The 21,106-nt window shown below is 40.0% G+C and overlaps 1 protein-coding gene across 17 annotated transcripts in view; it reads right to left on the reverse strand.

Moving 5' to 3' along the window:
- Nucleotides 1-20,726, reverse strand: part of ARPP21 (cAMP regulated phosphoprotein 21) — a 154,032-nt gene extending 133,306 nt beyond the window's left edge. For 7 of the 17 annotated variants that reach the window (XM_047741362.1, XM_047741326.1, XM_047741308.1 and 4 more), the window contains exon 1: nt 19,191-20,057. The gene's annotated coding sequence lies outside the window, so the exon portion shown is untranslated. Of the gene's footprint in view, nt 1-17,175; nt 19,091-19,190; nt 20,059-20,476 lie in introns of those variants that run through there. The other 10 variants (XM_047741282.1, XM_047741265.1, XM_047741336.1 and 7 more) reach the window with 4 other exon arrangements.
- Between the last annotated feature and the right edge of the window lie 380 nt (nt 20,727-21,106).

Below are 21,106 nucleotides of genomic sequence, written 5' to 3' on the forward strand. Positions count from 1 at the left end.
TCAAGGACAGGGACGGTGCCTTGCTTATTTTTGGATCCCTAGGAACCACTAAGGTATCTGGAACATAATAGGAAATTAGCAAATGGTTCTCAAAAGATCAATGTCTTTGATCTGTGAATGCCTTCTGATCATCTGAACCAGGAGAGATGGATTACTTTTGCAATTGTTTAAAATATTAACTGCTGATAGTATATCAATAGTATTATAAAACATTTAAGGCATATGTGTTGGAAAAAACTGGCCTTGTATGCTATGGTTTAGTAAGAACACAACTCAGATTGTAGGCATTTTCTAGAAATATATTGGGCCACCTTATTCAAGAAGTCCACATCTTCTGGGAAAACTGGGCATAGTTTAATAATGACTCACAGTGATGATTTCTGAAATACTTTATCTGATTCATCCATAAGTACTTATTGAGTGACTAGATGATTATTGACTTCAAGGGGTACTAACTGGCATTTATTTACTCAGTAGATCGATATATTAAGATTACACATAGCTGAAGATCAAAAAGACACAATAATGCCACATGCACTCCTTTCTATGAATTCTGGGACAGAAGATAGAATCATAAGTGAATTTAGGGACGTCTTGGTGGCTCCGTCAGTTAAGTGTCTGTCTTTGGCTCAGGTCATGATCCCAGAGTCCTACAGTGGAGTCCCTGCTCAGCGGGGAGGCTGGACTGCTTGCTTCTCCCTCTGCCTGTCACTCCCTGTGCTTGTGCTCTCTCTCGCTCTCGCTCTCTCTCGCTCTCTCCCCAAATAAATAAATAAACAAATAAACAAATAAAAATATTTTAAAAAAACAAAGAATCATAAGTGAGTTGACATGTAGATCAATGTTTTTCAAACTTTAGGTTATGACCTGTGAGGAAATCACGAAGTCAAAATCATTGGTTTAACTTCAATTTTTGAAATGAAATAAACAGAACACAGGAGAGAGTGGAATGAAATGAACTAGACTAGAATGGGTAAGAATTAGAGAACCTTATGGCCCTTGGTAAGGCTAGGATTACCTTTGTAAAATCTTCTCCCACACACACACATGGGTGTGTGTTCTGTACACAGGTACCTATGTCTCTGTACTGGGAGTTCATATAAAAGTATTTTAAAAAATAAGTCTGCCAGAAAAATCGCTGGAAGAGACCACATAATGTTTTCCTAAATGAAGAATAATTTGAAATGTATATGTAACTCGTGTCTTGATTACCAAAGTCAACGAGAGAAAATACTGGCTGTGACAGGGTTCCTGCTGTGAAATCCAAACATTATTTGTGAGATGCAAAGACCTTATCATTTAAATATGAGGATTGATGCCTCTGATAAAGATAGAGCATCTTCGTTAAAACAAACAAATGATTATCTTGGACAACAGCGTAAACAAGTCCCTAATTCATGAAGCTGCTAATTGCTCTTCCCAGCTGCAGAAGACTGGCCTGGACTCCACGTCTCAGCACGTGTAAGTGTGCATAACATTTGCACACTCCCTCTTAAAATTCAGCCTCGCACAAGCCCAGCCACACACCCCAGGGCCTGGGGGCCAACGAGGGCCAGTTCCGAAAACATCTGTTTATAAGACAGCTAGTTAAGCCATCAAGTGTTCATTTCATAGACATAGATTTTCCTCTGTGGTTTTGATGGGATTGAACTCATATTTAAATTACTTTATTTCCTCACAAGACCTACTGAGGTGTCACCAGGCGGAGAGCTTTGGAAGCAGATTTTTGTAGCCAAAGGAAAATGATCCTTTCTATCACTTTTTTTTTTTTTATGTGAAACACAAAATTGGTATCCAAATCATGATAATCACAAATTCCCCTATTTGTTCATTGTTCATATTGGACTCACTTAAACACAGTTGCATTAACTCTTACTATAAACAGTAATAGTTAACATGTTTTTGTATATTATATTATTTGCCAAATGCTGCAAGGATCCCTTTACACATAGTGCTTTTATCCTCGCTGCCACTAATCTCATTCACACACATTTAAGGAAGGGAGGAAGGGAGGGAGACAGGGAAGGACGAAACCTGAAGTTTTAGAAAAGATGAGTTCCTGACTAAGGTCAAATGACACTGATATTATTCAAACGTAAGTCTCAGATACCCATGCCCTGTCCACGCCTCCCTTCACCTTGTTCCATCTGTGTGCTTGGTATGTGCTCACTGAGAAGTGAAAGCAACACCCACATATACAATCATGAGTGATTATTCAAGAAAGTTGCCAAACCATGTAATAAGTATATTCTTTATCATAACAAAGTATCATTTCTGCTATCCTTAGCCAGAAAGATGCAATTATTCTTTATTAGTAAATTTGACTTGGATATCCCACTGGAACACAAGAAAAAGCATACTTAGTACTTGATACTTCTACTAATCTTAAAACTGAGAAGTAAATGAGCTACAAAAGACTTTGATACCATAAAGTGGGGTGCATGACCTCCGGTCCGAGCCAGAATGTTACCCTGTCTGGAGAAGGGCTGGTTCTAAGGTCCATGAAATCACATCTTGACCACCATGCTAGGATTCAGGTATGGAGATTTCTCTGAGGAATGTGCCAGACCCCAAGGTGGTGCAGCCTCTATCTACAGTGACCCTCTGGAACTGAGCTGAATCCAGTCACACAGGATCTCGCAGCATCCTGATGAACCGGGTTCAAACTAGAATCTAAACATCCTGTCCAGTGGGTGTAAGAAGGTCAAGTCCATACAAGAGTATGAATAACCTCAGGGTTGGTGGGTCACATGGAAACTGAAATGTGCCATGGACAAAAATATCAGTCTGCCCTAGAAGGAAAAAAATAGACCCAAGAAAACCCCGCAAGAACCACAGTGCTGTATAGCTGTGAACTGCTTGGACTCTGAAGCTAGATTTCCAGTGGGGAAGCCAGCTTCCTCTACAGACTAAGCCAGTTACTAAGGGTCTCCATGCCTCAGTTTCCTTATCTGAAAATGGAAATAGGAAGAGCCCCTACCTCACAGATAATGGGAAGCATTAAATAAGTGAATTTATGTAAAGCACTCAGAAAAGTACCTCGCACATAGTTAGCATTATAGATGTATAAGCAACTGACTACCTCTTACTGGGACAGGCACACGCATCCATTCAACAGAGATTTATGGATATTACCCGATTAGAGCTCTGGCTGGAATTCAGCTGCCAACACTTCTAGAGACCCAGACCTTCTAGACTCTTCTTTAAAGTCCTCAGTGTCTCTAAAAATTATAGCTACTTCAAAATGATATTGGCTTTCATCCAAGACTCCGAAGGAGCCATCATTGGGCTGTTTAAGCTGTGGGAGGATAGCAATTCCTGAGGCTTCACGCACATATGTAGGAGGTAACTGGATGACGGTTCTAGCATTATCTGTCTTTTCCAGCTAGTATAAATGATAAGAACAAACCTGCCCCTGAAATTCGCATTGAAAGTGACAAAACTTGTAGGAAAAGATTCCAAGGAAAAGAACAAAGGAGGAAATGGCATGACGGTGCTAGAGGTGACCAGATAAAGATTACATGAGGCAGATTTTTCCAAATCCCAAATTTTTCCTAAGATCACTCCCTGCATCAAATGGCCTTAGGAACATATTTATAAAGAATCCTTCTTATAGAGATCATTTTTTTTCCTTTTGCTCAAGATAAAGCATTTTCATTTATTTAAATAAGTTGATACTCTCACCTCATATAATGGTGCAAATCCAGCTATTGGTATAACTGAAAGATAGTATTATTCTGAGTTTTATTTTTTTAATTGTTAAATCATTTTTGTGTGATCATAAAATTATCATATAGTAAACTTGGCTTGTCACAGGTGGGAGCTGTATAGTTCTATGGATTTTGACATGTGTATAAGTTTGTGTAACAACCACCAGAATCAGGCTACCGAAGAGGTCCAGCACCCTCAAAATCTCCTCATGCCCTCCCTTTCCAATCACACCTCCCCTTGGACATACCTCCTGGCATTCACTAATCCATCCTTCTCTGTGGCTATATTTTTGCCATTTTGAGACATTCTATAAATGGGATCATGCAGTCTGCGACATTTTGGGATTGGCTTCTCTCACTCAATGTGATGTCCTTGAGACCCATCCAAATTGTTGTGTGGATTCGTAATCTGCTCCTTTTTCTTTTTCTTTTTTTTTTTTTTTAAGATTTTATTTATTTATTTGACAGAGAGAGATCACAAGTAGGCAGTGAGGCAGGCAGAGAGAGAGGAGGAAGCAGGCTCCCTGTTGAGCAGAGAGCCCGATGCGGGGCTCAATCCCAGGACCCTGAGATCATGACCTGAGCCGAAGGCAGTGGCTTAACCCACTGAGCCACCCAGGCGCCCCAATCTGCTCCTTTTTATCACTGAGTAATATTCCACTATATAGAGGCACCACAGTTTGCCCTTTGGAAGGGCATTTGGGTTGTTTCCAGTTTAAGGCAATTATGAATAAGGCAATTAGAAACTGCTGCCCACACAATCTTTGTGTTCATAACTTTCACCTCTAGTGCTAACTTTTATTGAAAAGATTTTCTTGATGCTCAGAATAGTCAGTTTTGTGGATTAGGGATTATGTCATCTCCATTGATTTTAGAGGCCCATACTGGAGACCCTTAGAATACAACCTCAGGGGAAACTAGCATCTCCCTATAATCATCCAAGCATCTCCCTATAATCATCCAGGCTCCTACCTGTTTATCTAGTGGAATTTGCAATCCTTACTTCTTTTCTTAAGATGCTATGTTTTTAAAATAATAATAATTTTTTTAAAGATTTTATTTATTTATTTGACAGAGAGAGATCACAAGTAGATGGAGAGGCAGGCAGAGAGAGAGAGAGGGAAGCAGGCACCCTGCTGAGCAGAGAGCCCGATGCGGGACTCGATCCCAGGACCTGAGATCATGACCTGAGCCGAAGGCAGTGGCTTAATCCACTGAGCCACCCAGGCGCCCCTTAAAATAATAATAATTTTAAAGTCAAAGTCAACTGAAATTAATTTTTTTAAAATTTGTTTTGAAATTTTAAAGTATTTCTTTAATATTTCAGGTTATGAATCTGAATTTAATATTTCAGATCAATCACGCAAAATCTATATTCCAACAAGAAGTTTTGTGTTTTAGATCAGTAGTTCTCATGTTATGGTCCATAGACTAGCACATTAGCACCATCTGGAAATCTGCTAGAAATGCAAATACTTGGGCCTCACCCCAGGTCCACTGAATCAGAAACTTGCTGCTGGGTCCAATGAACTGTATCTGAATAGAGCCCCAACTAATTCTGATGCATGCATAGGTGAGAGAACCACTACTTCAGGGATGCTCTTCCCATGTGGTACAGAAGGAAGAAGGCCATCATCTGAGACTTCCCCTTGAGAGCACTTACTTGGTACTCATTCACACTCCCTTCCTTCCATAATAGGACTGGCCTAAGGAATAGGATGCCTCATTTGTGTTAAGATGTGGGTCCTAGATCACCAACAGACATTTATAAAACAGATGGTGTAGTTCATTTTGGTCACTGGGGAAGAGTTATGGAATCAAAACCAAAAGTCTAGAGAAATCTCTAACTCTTCATTTGAAAGGATAAATTGATCACACTACCTTCTAGTTCCATCTTGCCATTTTATCGGTGCAGATGGGCAGAGAACAGGAGCAAATGCAAGTTTCCTCTCTTTGTTGACACTGTTCTATAACCCTATCCTTAATGGGATATTGTTCTTTATCAGTTAAAATAAGAATTCAAAAAGAAAATAAAGTAGAAAAGAAGCTTAGGTCATGCCATCACTGATCTCCCAAGAAGAGTACTCTTTATAATATAACTGGAGTAAATATACAAATTATGGCATATGTAACATATAGTCCATAACATATGTTTGTATGTATTTATGTATTTTTAACATATACACACACATATGTACAAAAGAGTATGCATATATATTCATTTTCTATTATTCTGTTCTCTATTCATAAAAAAATTCCCCAAAATAAAATTACGGGTAACCCCCTAGGCCTAGGTCAATATTTATCCAAGTAAACCTAGCTAATGGATATGATAAATTATACAGATTAAGAAATTTGGAGCAATCCTTTCTGTATGTAAAATAACATATATTGCTTATCAAATAAATCCTTATATTACCTATAGATAGTATTTCTAAGATTTTCCATTTCTTCAGGTTAGCTAAATGGGAATATAAATAAGATAATTCTGGTGGTTAGTTTCCTTCAGACCACAAAATACAGTATAAATATTCACTTACTAAAAAGTACACACTGTCCCTAAATTTCTCTGTCCAGTAATTTAACAAAGCCATTGCCCTTGACAATTAATAAATAGGATTCTCATACATACTGCACTTTACTATTATTTCAGTATAAGCTGAAATTTCTGTTAACCTCACCACTTCCTTTATCTGAGAAACTGACTCCCTGAGGGTAGAAGGATAAAAGGGCCACTTTGATCCTGTACATCTGCCAAAAGCAACCGTCACCCTCTGTGCCAAACACACGGGATAAACAGGCAAAGACCAAGTGTGTGGCGCTCCAGGTGTCTGGGGTTGACGTGGTAGAAAACAAATTGAGGACAAACAGTCTATGAGAAAAGCTCACATTGGCTAATTCTAACTCAAGTTTTCCAGAAGATAATTTCAAGGAGAACATATTAGTACAAGTGGATAATTCCATCCTCGATATCAGTAATTGCATAAATATGTGTTGGGAGGTGGACTGACAAAAGGTTTATGCACCTGGTATTGGCTCTTCCTCACGTGACAGAAGGCAGTTTATAAAGAAACAGTGTGGCACTTTTCTCTACCTTGACAGAGGGATAGTGTAGAACACTCACATGCAGAGCAAGGTGAGATGTCTTCACTACAAAGAATAGCAAAATAGTACCAGCAATGTACATTTAAAAGCCCAAACCATGTGAATCCATTAAGGGGGGGGGGAGAGGGAAAAAAAGAAAGATAATTCTTCTTTCAACTCTGTCTATAACTTAATAAGTATCTTCAAAATCATTTTTTCATTTATATACTCAAAAAGTTTTTAATTACTGGGGTGCCTGGGTGGCTCAGTGGGTTAAAGCCTCTGCCTTCGGCTCAGGTCACGAACCCAAAGTCCTGGGATTGAGCCCTGCATCAGGGTCTCTGCTCAGCGGGGAGCCTGCTCCCCCCCCAACCCCCCCACCTCTCTGCCTACTTGCGATCTCTGTCAAATAACTAAATAAAATCTTTAAAAAAAATTTTTAAATTACTATTTTCACTTAGTCACTTATCCCTGGGTATCTATTTTTATGTAAGCGTGGACCACTTGGGCCCTTAAATCAATAGCATTGTATCAGACTATTGGGCAGTGGGTAAAGATACGTGTTTGGATGTGCTGTTGTGTTTTTTGTTTAATTATTTTCCTTAACTACGTGATATGTATTGTTAACATCTTACAAAAGCTAATGCAAAAGAATCCCACCACCCCCCAAAATCATCCTCTCTCTCTCTGTTCTTTTTTTTTTTTTCAGAATCTCTCTGATTCTGTTTTTTTTCCAGTAATCCATGGACAGATAAAATACTTAATGACTCCAACTAAAACTCTCTATTTTTTTTAAAAAATTTGATATAAAATTTCATTACACATGTTCTTGTAGGTTTCCATGTTCTAATGGATAAACAGTCCTTGTAGGAGAAAGCAGGAAGGAGATAACATTTCCATTTTGAGGCAAATATTTTGCATATGATAACTCATGAAGGGAGCATTGCTGCCCACAATATTGTCATAAGAAAATTGAAGATAACTTGGCCAGGCCAGTAAGAGGCAGAAATGAGATTCAAAGTTAGGTCACCTTGACCTCAAGCCTACTGCCTTTTAAGCCTGTACCAAGTCAAAGTGTTTCCCAAGCAGAGGTGAAATCAGAAGCTGAGAATCCATTCTTGTCTCAAATGACAACCACAAGTACAGATTAGAGATGCAGACAGACAGATTTCTAGTCACTCTGTACCAGCTTTACAAGTTAATTTTCATGTCCTTCCAGGCTATGGCCTGGCCACATATCCTTTCATTCCCCCCCGGTTCTCAGTTGCTAATCTCTAGGTTAGCTCTAAATCTCTGGGTTTCCCATGGCTATTACATATGACAGTGTAAACTAGGTTACAAATAAAGAAACAAAATAAGGATGAAACGTACGTCTTTCTTTTTCCTTAGACAAGAATTTCCAAGTATGTTATGACAGAAACTTTGCCACAGCTGTGATCACAACCGAGAGTGGACTGGTGTGGACAGCACATGATCACACAAGTCCCTTTCACACAAGAGGTGGTTTGTAAATATCAGGTAACATTTACACTGTAAAACAATTGAGAGAATAAGTTTTCAAAAAAAAAAAAAACCCACAAGTCGTTTTCGATCAAAAATAGATCCAAAGGTAAAGTCAGAATCAATAGAGGAACATTGATTTTTCTTATCACTGTCCCTGGGCAAATGACACAGGTTGAACTACAGAAATCTTGGATCGCTCTGTTGATAAGAGTTTTTGCCTGGAGAAGTGAGGTAGCTCAGAGAGCAGAAGGAGCAAGCCAAGTTAAATAATTCCCATAGAGAGAATAAATGGGACTAATGACCTAATCAATACAGAAATAAGTACAGATTTCCTCCACAAATGGCCACTCAGTAGCTTCCCTAAAAAGTACAGAAAGATATCACATTCCTTTCATTTAGATCTCCTGAATGCTTACAATGTCCTTCATCCAGAATACACCAAACTTGGCTTTCTATCAGTTCAGTACCTTAGATAAGTTCACCAAGACTTGGGGTAAAATAGATGAGTTCTTTCAAGTTGCAGGTCTGGGTTCTTCTCACTGCTATGAATTCCTTGACGACCAGTGCAACCCATCTGATTCTTGCCTGAGCCCCAGGATCTAATCTATAAATGATAAAACAAGTGATATTCCCTCAGCCTTTCTTAAAACATCAAAATCAATCTATTTTCACAGCTAGGTCGAAACAATGAGGTAATGTTCTCTAGTGATTTTAGAAAAATTGATTTTAGAGCTCTCTTGCTAGATCCGTACCTATTGGTTTTATCTGCGAAGTGTACAAATCACAAGTCTTAGCACAATTGTATGTGAAATCATTTTTAGTTCTTAGATAAAGTCCCAAATTGCTCCTGGAAGGGTGCTAAGAGTAAACTCTCCTGAAGGAGACCTTGTTAACTTTCTTTGTGAATAGCACTGGGGCCATAATCTTATCCTAGGAGAGTCAGTGATGGCAAATAATAAAATACTGCATGGAATTTGGGCACACATTGAAATCTAAATCCTCTGTGCGCCAAATTCCTTTTCCCATACAGCAGGGAGAGAAGGCAGCCCCTCCTATCATTTGGTAAGAGCTGCTCTGCTTTCAGGAGGAAGTGGGGACTGGAGGTCCCCAATTTGCCGGGTTCCCTTCACCCACCCTCCCTCACGCCGGCCTTCTAATCCAGCACTGCCTGGTCCCTCAGCCTTTAGAGGAGTGAATTCTCTCCTCACATCCTGGATCACCTTCACTATGGTTAATCTCTCCACAGGCACCTGTCCAACAAACATGAGTTGTCACTAACTCTGTGTACCAGTGATTTGGAAATTTCTTGTGAACCTGCCTTTGCCTCATCCCTTCCCCCAAGACCATATTATCGGAGTGTTGACCTTAATTCCCTTCCACGCAGATGGAAAGGTGATCTATGTATTCTGTTCAAGTGGACTAAAGTTTTAGAGGCCTGGTATTCCTGTAGAAGCCCAAGTCCCAGCCTGAGATCTGAAGAAGGGCCTCCTTTGTGAGAGCCCAGGCAATCCCGAGCGTCATTACAATGCCACATACAAGGGCACACCCTTGTTCTCTTTTTCAGAAAGATGAATGTCAAGTCCACTAAGCTGAAACTTTTGGGGAAAATACAATTAAAACCCTACTGGGGAATGATTTTAAGTCCTGAATATTAGATGCCTTCAACAATATAAAGATCAATTTTTAATTCAACAAATTTTGATTAAACATCTGCCACGTGCAAGCAAGGACTGCTAAGGACAGTGGAAAAATGTATTAGGAAATATGCTTTTGGGCCAACTTGCTTTTTTGCTTAATGTGAGTTAGATGACTTTAAGTATGAATATCATGCAGATTCTTGCTATAGGTATAGATGCAGATATATGCCAATTGTAGATATATATCACATATCTGATAGACAGGATCTGTAAGATACATCTTATAATAAGATACATATGATGGATATTATATATATATGTAAATAAAATACATAAAATCTGTCTACTCTTTCCTTGTTTTTAGTTTGTTTCCCAGCAAATATCAGAATACCAAAGGATTGTAAATTTATTCTCAGATGCCTTCTGAGAGTTTTCATTATATAACTTTCTGAATGTGTTCTCCTTCAGAAGAATGGCTGATATTCAAATTATAATAGAAAATAAAGCTCATTATTTAACAACCTTATTGTTTTGCACAGCTCACCTTCTCCTGCACTGAACATTCCTCATGGTTCCCATTTCCTGATGAGGGAACCAACTGATTAAATCCCAGTTATGAGGAGAGTTTCTCCCCTCCTCTGGCCACTTTCACAAGAGCGCAGAAATGATTCATTTCAGCAACAGTAAGAAGGAATGCCTCAGGGTCAGAGGTTAGATCAGCCTCTCAGCCCCGAGCAGCTCACTCAGTGCTTAGAAACCAAGCCTTCTGTGGGGGATCAGGGAGCCCACCAGCAAGCCCAAGGCGTCACTTGCTTTTACGTCTCAGATACAGTCCAAATCTACCACTTAAAAGCTTTCATCCATTAACATAGGATTGAAGTTTATTCCTTCACAGATCCCTTCCAAGCCTTTCTCGTTCAATGATTCCATTTTTTAGCCACCTCTTTTAGACGGTAACAATGATACAACTGAACTGCTTCAGAGAAACAATGTCTATATGTTCATTTTGTAGATAAACCTGAACTGGGCCACCCCTTCCCTTAAAGACTGACACAAGGTGCCAGCCTTGTGATACATCAGGATTCTTCTGCAGTGCACACTCCTGGAGTCATGCTGACCTTCGCTTGGCTCTCCATATTTCACAGACACAGAAAAAGAGTAAAACTAGTCTCCAGTGTTAACCACCAAAAATGTTACAGGGTAGGAAAAAAGAGCTATCCTCTAAATTACTCACCACCACCACCACCAGATCTTAAAGTTTGTCTTGTCTATGCTGTCAGGCTAACTCTCTAAAGGTTTTCATATGAAAAGAGGACAGCTTCTTTTTAGTGCATGATACCTATGTGCCTGTACTCAGCTCTTCGGTTCTGCTTCAACCCTTCAAGGCAGGCCCGATCCAGACTTTACAAATGAGAAAATTGAAGCAATGAGGAATTCACTCAATGGCTAAAGCTCCCTAACTAGTCATTTGTTCATACCGGATGGGCATCACTCACAATTTTACCTGCAGAAACTGTGACGTATGGCGAGGTTTAGAGTCATGGCCATTGTCACACTGTTCCTTATGCAGACCCGGAAGCCAGACACTAGGACTGGATGTTCAGGGGCTGAATTGTGTATTTACAGAGGGAAGTGGGGGAGGAGTCAGACGTGGATACGATACCATATTTAGGCCTTGTTTCACAAGACCTTTTACTTCAGTCCAAGTTTTGTACATATCTGTAACCTGCAGACCCCCTTGGAGGCTCGGCGGTAAAGCCTGCCTTCACTGCACACAGCAAGTCACCTGCTGCCTCCCGGAGAAGCTCCGAGCGGACGTCTGCTCTACATACCCTCAGTTACTTTGAACCCCACTTTCCATTGGAAGCTCCACTGAATTCAAAACATCTCTCAGTCTAGAGTTCGTGACATTGTACCTGACAAACAAAAAAACAAAAATACAACAACAAAAAACTCAGACATTATGATCCTTTGTGGAATAAAATAATCTCTCTTGGAGGGATATTGACATCCTTGTTCTAGAATATGTGCAATCGTTTTAATATATAAACTCTAACATTTAACTATGTATATAGATGCCCCTATCTTGTGATGCTGAAAAAAAACAAAAACAAACAAACAAAAAAAACAACAACAACCTAAAAACTGGGTCATCTATTGCTGTGGATGAAGACAATAATTACTATAAAGATGAAGGTGTCCAGTTAGAGTGTCTAACTGCACTTAAGCAGAGAGCAACACGTGTACATGCAACATGATCGCTCGCTCTATTATTTTATCTTTCCAGGACTCTGTGAGTGATTATATGGAAATTTCAGGGTTGGAGAAAGGTTTTAATCTTCACAAAGGAATTAGCTGCCATGACCAAAGTTAAATCATCACCTAAGTTGGAAAAAAAAAAAAAAGGAGAAGAAGAAGAAGAAGAATCTTTAGTACCACTGGCTACCTGTAGTGGGATTTATGAATTCATCTTAGTGCTTATGCCTGTTATTTGGCAGTTTCCTAAAATTCCAATAATACCAACATAGCTAAGCAAGTTTAAAATAAACAAATATGAAACTATGTAATTTAAAAGTGTTACCTGATCATTCCCGTAAGCCAGATAAATGAAAAGGTTCATAGATATGGTGGCAAGTTCATGACAATTAATTAATTTGGCAGAATTCAATAGAAATTTTAACTCAACTGTCTGTTACGTTGGCTTAAAGAGTCATCATCTAACCATAAACCTTAATCTTCTTTCTTTAAAATAAAGAAGAAAAGAAAGTGCCATATTTCTAATTGAAGGTTCTTCTTCTTCTTCTCTTTCTTCTTCTTCTTCTTCTTCTTCTTCTTCTTCTTCTTCTTCTTCTTCTTCTTCTTCTTCTTCTTCTTCTCCTTCTTCTTCTTCTTCTTCTTTTTTAACACACACACTTTCTCTTTTTTAAAAATCGTTTTGTGAAGAACCAGTGAATATTTGAAGCTTGCAAATGCTGCAGAATTCTCTGTCACATACTCACATGGTGTCTACTCATTTTCTGTCCAAAAGCTCTTTGGTGATTAAATTGAGTCAAATGCTAGCAATGCTGGGATTTCCACCAAACTCACATTTTAACAAACAAAATGCTGAGAAAAATAGGTCAATGCAGAGGATAGATATTTTCGTATCAAAAAATATTAGAATTTTATGTGAGGATTTTAGCTTGTGTTTCTAGAAGCATTTTAATCTATACTTTTTTTTTAATAAAAGCTACAAAAGCAATTTAATAGCTCCTTATTTTTCCTATTGAGTTCATGAACAAATAACAACAAAATAATTGTGCATAGCCCTGAATTCCAGGGAGTCTCCATGTCCTTCTTTCATCCTCTTTTGACCCATAGCTTGATTCTTCCAGGCTTCTGCAACAGTGATGAGATCACCTGAAAGCAACTCAAGTTATGGAATGGAGAATGCTAGGCCTTCTTATTTACAGGTCAAGGGATAGTATTTTTGTACTGCTAGGACCTTAAAACTTTTTGAAATTGTTGTCCCATTTTGTTCTCTAAATATGTTGAAACATTTACCTCAATTATTGGTGTTGCTTCTTAATTGCAACTAGATCAAAATATATCAACATGATTTTTTTTTCCCCTGTAAGTATGATTCTAGGGACAACAATGTTCCAAAGTGAATACTGTATCTTGGCGATTAGAAGAAAAGCTGCTCATCTGGTTTCCACTTCCCTAGAGAAGGTCCTCATTCTTATCTCAAGTATTTCCTGCGTGATAGAGAATCAACGTAGGATCATACAAATGTAAGGGAATGCTCATTCATTATTAAGCATTCCTGCTCTAAGTCTAGTTAAGAATGCACGGAGTTCTTCTTTTGGATGTCCCTATCACAAGGACTTATTTCCTAGCTTGTGTGGGTATCAGGAAGAGATTACTGGTTTATCTTGGTAGATAAGCTTTGTGAATATGTCTCAGCCCTGCAGAAAAAAAGATTACACATTACACAACGTGATTCTGGGTGGAAACATCAACCACAATATGCCAGATAAATCTCAAACTTGGCCAAAATATTTGAAATAAAAAGTGACGTAATTGTTTTCTTATTAAAAATCTGAAATTTTCCTCTCAATTAAAATCATATTTCTTTTCAGTTATCTTAAAACCAATGTTATTATTTACAGAAGGGATTTTGTTAGTGAGATCTCAATACTTTGTGTGTTCTCCATGGTGGATTTCTAATTTACGAACTGTTGTGTCATTTTGAAGTAATGTGAAATGTTAGAATGTGATTAAGAGGCCTGTTTTTAAAAGGGATGATTACCAGCAGGTCCCATCTCCCCTCCACCTGGAGAAAATGACATTATTTTCTGGTGCTAGACAGAAGAAGCAATTATAAAGTATGTTACTTTAAAAATGCATCCATTTATTAAGAATATGTGCCGGGGCGCCTGGGTGGCTCAGTGGGTTAAAGCCTCTGCCTTCGGCTCAGGTCATGATCCCAGGGTCCTGGGATCGAGCCCCGCATCGGGCTCTCTGCTCGGCAGGGAGCTTGCTTCCCTTCCTCTCTCTCTGCCTGCCTGTCTACTTGTAACCTCTGTCTGTCAAATAAAAAAAAAAAAAAAAAGAATATGTGCCATGAGTGAGACAATTTGGGGCAAATTTTTCAGTATTTTAGTAAGTCAAATCTGCGATTTTGTCCTAATAGGCATCATCTGATTATAAAATTCAGAAAAATCTTATATAACATTTGGCATGGACCTGTACATTAAGCGGAGGTATAAAAACTGCCAGAAGAAATCTCCTTGGGAAAAGTGTGTGAAGGAATTCAAAATATTGATCTACTGTGGCCATAGATAGTTATTAACACTCGTTCCACCTGGCAACACTCAGCTCTATGCCGACAGCTAATAAAGAAGAACATAACATAATACTAAGGATTCAGTCTGAAAGTAGAGAGTCAATTTGGTGTATTCAAACCAGTCCTTTTGTTTTTTTTCAAAATGCTCTCCATTTTCCTAGTATAATGATTTCAATTCACTTTTTGGTTTACCTGTGCAGCTATTTCTGGGGCTGCAGAAATGTCCCAGTAATATTAGAGAAAGGTATATGCAAAATGTTACATGGGCATAAGAAAAGATCACCAGACCGCAGAGGATTTTGAGACCAAAAGGCAGCAAGATTACTGAACATTAAACACTGCTGAATGAACTTGAAACTCCAGCCCAAGCAGTTTATTTTTTTATCAAGAATATTATACTTATGTATACAATTTAAATACTTTATATCTCAGCTTATATCTGATCCTCAGGGCCATGAAATGGTTGTGATGTAAATACAAGTAATAAATCCTGTGAACATGTAGGGCCACGTTTAATCCAAAATGAGCAAAATTAATTTAGATAAGGCACTTAAATAAGCAATTTATTAGAACTTGACATAAATGTACCTTAAAGGAAACTAACACTCAGAAGCAAAGATAGCCTGAGAAAAACTAATGTAGTCACAGATACATCTTGCTAATATTCTTTACCTTTAATAGTCCTTCAGCACTTACTTATAGCACTGCTTGTAATTATTTATATTTAACTTTAAATGTTAGGATGAAAAACAAAAGAAAGCAAAGTCAGCAGAAACATAGAGCCTCTGGAACCACAGATTCCCTAAAAAATAAAGATCCTTTGTCTAAAGAGAGGAAGCCTGTATTTTATAAGTTCATCACTGACTTAAAATGTGTCCAGAACTTTCCAGGTGACATAATGCATTTCTAAGGAAGCCAATAATTTTTCTGATTAGAAATTCACAAATTTCTAAACACGCTACCACCGTGTGGTACCAGTTAGAATGATGTTAGTACTTACCATTTGAAGAAATGATTTTCACTGTCCACATCATTTTTAAGCCCCACATTCTCTCCTAACCTTGTTGCAAAGCAGATCTGAATTACATTAACTTATATGTAAACGGTTGGCTTGCAATTTCCAACCTTATGGACTTCAAACTGTCTCCCAATCCTAATGAGAATATTCAGTCATATTCACTTCTGTCTATGCTGTACATTGTGTCTTCAGGGGCCGACTCATTCTACACTCTACTCATGTAAGTTATCATTATCTGGTCCATGGACAAAATTTACATTTAATTCAGATGAGAATGCTCACTGACTTGAGAATCTTGAGAAAGCTATCAGCATTGTGGTCAAACAGCATGACCACTAAGGGCAATATTACAGCCAGTGTGTAATTATTATCCCCCTCTAGAAGTATAAAGTAGAAAACACAACAACAACAAATTAGAGTAACTCTTACAATGCATTTCTCTTAGTAGTTTATTTTCGGGGGCTTATTCTTCATAGAAATGGGCAAAACCTAGAAAAACTCTGCACATTGCTTTAATGGCTTTATTTAACAATAATTATATAACTCACTTCCCCACTTAATAAAAATTTCTCACTTTCTCTTATGTTTATTAATTTTTAAACTATTTAGGCATTTGTCTAATTAGCTTTGCTTTGAACAAAGATATAGCCTGATTATAGCATCTTGTTAATATGAAAATGAATAACAGAGACCTTTCTGATTGAACGTTTTCACTGTCTACCTCAAGACAGGTGTTCTGCATTATACAAACATTGCAGGCAGATGGCTTCTTATATTTTACATGCTATAACATTAAGATAATTCCCCACTCATTATATTGTTCCAAAAATTATTAGTGCTGACTCTACTACCTATATTTTAAAAATACTTAAACTTCGATAAGATAAATGTATTGTGCTTATCTCAAAATAAGGAGAGAAAACAACTCAAATTTTCTACCAAGTTCAACCAAAACTTCCTGCTTCACTTAGTTGCCACAATTCTGGAACCAGACTCCAAGTTTATAAAAGAAAAACCCAAATTCACAAGGCAGAGCTTTAGGTTATAATATCTTAGAAGGATGTTAGTCATTTTATGCCCAGAACATTTTACAAGCTCCAGACCGTCCGCTAGAACAGTATTTTAGGAATCTGAAATTATTTCTGCACTTCTCACCATCCAAGAATCTGACAGCTCGTATAAAAAATAGTATGTGTGCAGCAACTCCTTGGTTAGTATCTCCTTTAAGTTTTAAGGCATTCTAATGATTGAGTCTTCTTTCTAAGAATTACTGAAGAGGTTTATGAAAACACATCGCAGACTATTCATGTGTAATTATCTCACGAAAATCAACTGATTTGTTAGTACAATACATTAGGACTAATTAAATTACCACATCCAACAGCCAGTCTGTACCTTTTCATATATCCTTCTCCAGTATCCAAAACCATGCACTGCTCTGTCTTCCATCATGCTTCTTTTATTGCGGAGTGAGGCGCTTGCTCCTTCATTAAATAGCATTAAAAATAGACAGCAGAGAACTCCCCAGTGGAGCATGCTCTAACAGGGCTAATGCCACAGTTCTCAAGGTAACCATACTCAGCTGGGATCTAAGAGGGAAAGTCACTGGGAGATCAGCAATTTGCAAATCTAACCGCTCACACAAACCTGTCTCCGTCTGAGTTGAATACCGTAAAAGAGAAATCAGTGTGTAGTGGAATTAAGTCACTGAGAAGCTCAAAGTCAATTTCTGAAGCTGTAGAAGTTTCTTTAAATATGCCTTACTTCAATCAAGTGTTCTGTTAAGTAGGCGTTCACCTACAGCAATTGATTTATATTATTATTTATCAAATAACATAAATCATGTCAAGAGAAATGGAGCCATATATGCATAACATCTAAATGTCTTTAGAACTGCCTATAATCCAAATTATTTAAAGCAAACAAAGAGTATTGAAGCAAGGACAGTAAGAGGTTCGCCTTCTGCATCTTTTCTGATGAAGTGTATTCCTTCAAGAATATCCTAAACTCATTCTCCAGAAAATTTAAAAATATTCTGTTGGTTGAAACGAGCAAAAGAAGTAAAGGCATGTGATAAGAGAGGAAATACAAGATCAAACACAAATACATACCATACAAATCCATATAAATCTGAAATGAGCGCATATATAATTTTTCACATGTGATCCACGTTAGGAAGGCTGCAGAAGCAATTACCACCAAAACAGTAGATCACTTGGCTATTTGAACAGAACATAGCTAGAGCTCTTGGCTTCCAAATGGCTGTCTTTTGTGAAAATGATATTAACTAAAATCTTATTAAGACATACAAGTCCCATGGTGACACAAATACAGAGGATCAAAGGAGTAGGTGCATTTATTTTAAAGTGTAAGTCAAAGGTTTGCTAACTTTTACCAAAAGAAAAATGATTTCCTGTCATCTCCATTTCTGTTTTCTTAAAACAATCATAGTGATTTTCATCTCCAAAGTAAGTGAGGAGGAGGTGGGAATCATTTGGAATTATTCAGCCTTTGAACGAAATCTTGTACAGATTCATTCAACTTTGGGAAATGTCATTCTTTTTTGGAGAGTCTGAAGTGTCATACCAATAGCCTTTAAAAATCAAAAATCAAAGTGGATATCTGCACTCTAAACACATTCTCAAGAAATGATTTCTACCAGCCTTGCATTGTGCTCACTAGCTTCCCATCCCTTTGAAACTTTCAATGCCCCCTTTGCTTTTCCTTGTAGGCTTGGATTCTGTCCTTATCTTGGATCTTAAGGAGGTGATCAAATACTAAGTCTGAGCAGCTGTCAGCAACCACATCCACTCCGCTCTATTTCTATCCATAAACATTAACTGAGTCCATTTCTCTTCCTAAGAAACTTTCTAAATACATGATCAATTCAACTCAATTTCATCACCATATCGACAACCCCAGACATAAGACATTAAGTTTAGAATTTGCAATGAAACACAGATTTCAAACATGTAAAAAGAAAAGGTAACATCTTTTCCCCCAAAAGCCCTTGGGAGCCAGACCCTGAGTCCTGCAAGAACAACAAACTGATGACAACTTTTTTTGCCTCTTGCATAGTTCTCTTTCAAATGAAATAACAGGGTCGCAAACTTTCTACCATGAAACCTGCATAAATCACTGTAGACTTCTCTGATGAAAAGAACTGCCCTTCTCAGCTCTCTTCCAGCTTTCTTGGTCTGCCTCATCTGGGGGAGGGGAGTCTACCCCTCCTTTGACGAAACATAAAAACACAATACATGTATAACATCAACAGTTTTCTACAAACATGAAGGAGAAATACAGACGAGAAACAAATCTAAAGAAAAACACAGATATACGGCAGAAAGGAGGAGGAAAAAAAAAATCACAAAAGACGTGCAATGTTCACGTCGGAAGACCTTGATTATTACCTTGACCGAACAGTGGGTATCCCCCCAGCGTCTTGGTGCCTTGATTAATTTGGTTTAGTTTTTGGTTTTTATTAATATTGTTTCTCAATGATTAAATTGGCTGGATTTGTTTGGTTTGGCTTGGCTTTTTTGTTTTGTTTTGGTTTTTGGTCGATTTATTTAACTGCTAGTAAAAGGAGCTTTCTGCAGAGTCGGCGGCTGGGATCCACGCGCAGCTGCGGCGACCGTGGTGGCTTTGGCTGGCGACCCCGCTACCCCCGCTGCTTGTCGCTGCTCCGGACGAGCTCAGGGGGCGCCGCCGCCGCCTTCTCTGCTCGGCTGGCTTCGGGAAGTGAATGAGCCCCCGCCTCCTGTCTGCCAGTCTGTCCCTCTGCACGTCTGTCTGCCTGCCTGTCGCTCAGCCGGGCAGCTCAGCGCTGGATTCTCGCTCTCCTGCGCTCTGCTCTCGGAGCTGCCACTCTCGCCGGCTGACAGTCCGTGCGTGTGTCGGTCTGTCCGTCCCTCGGCGTGTCTCGCTCCCACTAGCAATGCAGGGTCCCTGTTCCCGTCTTCTGTGCCCGCATCGCTCTCCAGCTCCCACTCAGTGCCCCGGCCGCTTCCTTCGGACAGCGGAGGGCGTCTGGAGGGGAGGGTGCACGCGAGTGTTGCTCGCTCGCTCTCTCTTCCTCTCTCTCTCTGCCTTTCGCGCCCTCTTCCTCTCTCCCCGTCTCTCCCTGTCTCTCTCTCCTTCTGCTTCTCCTTCTCCTTCTCAGCGTTCTGCTCTCTCCGACTCAAGCTGTCTAACTGCTCCCACCTGTCCGTTGCTCTGTCACTCTGTCGTCCCACCCCGAGCCAGTCAGCCTCCGTCCGTCCCTCTGTCCCGCGCCCCTGCCTCCCCGCCTCCGCCGCCTGCCCCTCCGCCAGTCCCTGCCCTCCCACGCGCCCGGCTCCTCCCCGCAGCCCCGGCCGCATCAGTCCCCGCCCGGGCTGCAGCCTCCAGCCCCCCGGACAGCCACACCCGGAAGCCTGCCGGGGCTGGGCGCCTGCGGGGAGCCAGGGCCTCTGCCACTGGGCGCGGCCGGAGTTGGCAGAGTCGGAGAGCGGGCACCTGCCCGGTGCGCCCCGCGCGCAGTGCCATCCATTCCCCCCGCAGTTCTCTCCGCCAGCCCCGAGGCTGGAGACAAAGCGCCGAAGCCACGCGCGGCAGCGTGAGCGTCATTAATCAGAGGGAAAACTGGCACGCTGTCCCCTGCCCCTCTCCACCGCCCCCCCGCTCCCCGCCCCCATGCCCGAGCCCTCCGGCGTACCTCTCCCGGGTGCACCTCCGACTCCTGCGGACACTTGCCCAAGCCCAGCTCACTCCCTTCCTCCGCTGCTCACTCTCCCGGCCAACTCTGCAGAGAATATCCCACAATAATAACACCTCACTCCACCCAAATGAATCCGTAGCCTCCGAGCTCTCAGAGATTCTCGGCTTCGAGCAAGACCAAAAGTCCGGGCGTGCAGCGCCAAGTGCACTCCCTGCGGGCGACTGCCCAGACCGCTGCCCACCCGAGCGCAGATTTAGAATCACAGCGGTGCGGCAGAAACCCGGGAAGGGTAGGGCGTGGGGCAGGGAACAGAGTTGACATCCGAAGAAATTAAAGCTCTGCATTTCCCGTTTGTTCTGGAGATGTGCTATTTTTATTATCTGTAATTCTTTTTTTTTTTTTTTTTCATTGTCTCGGGGCACACACTACAAAAAGGGAAAAAAAAAAAAAAAAAGGAATCCTGGAGGAGCGGGGATACATTTCCGGAATACCGCCCACCCTTCCTGAGTGAATGTAGAGCCTACTTTTCCAACATTATAGGTCACCAGCCAAGATATATCACTCTGGCTTTCTGCCCCCAGCTGAGAGCAAGGCATTTGATTCTGGGATTCTTTGCTAGGTTGTTAT

Source organism: Lutra lutra, chromosome 1 (assembly GCF_902655055.1).
Source record: "Lutra lutra chromosome 1, mLutLut1.2, whole genome shotgun sequence".
Lineage (NCBI taxonomy): Eukaryota > Metazoa > Chordata > Mammalia > Carnivora > Mustelidae > Lutra > Lutra lutra.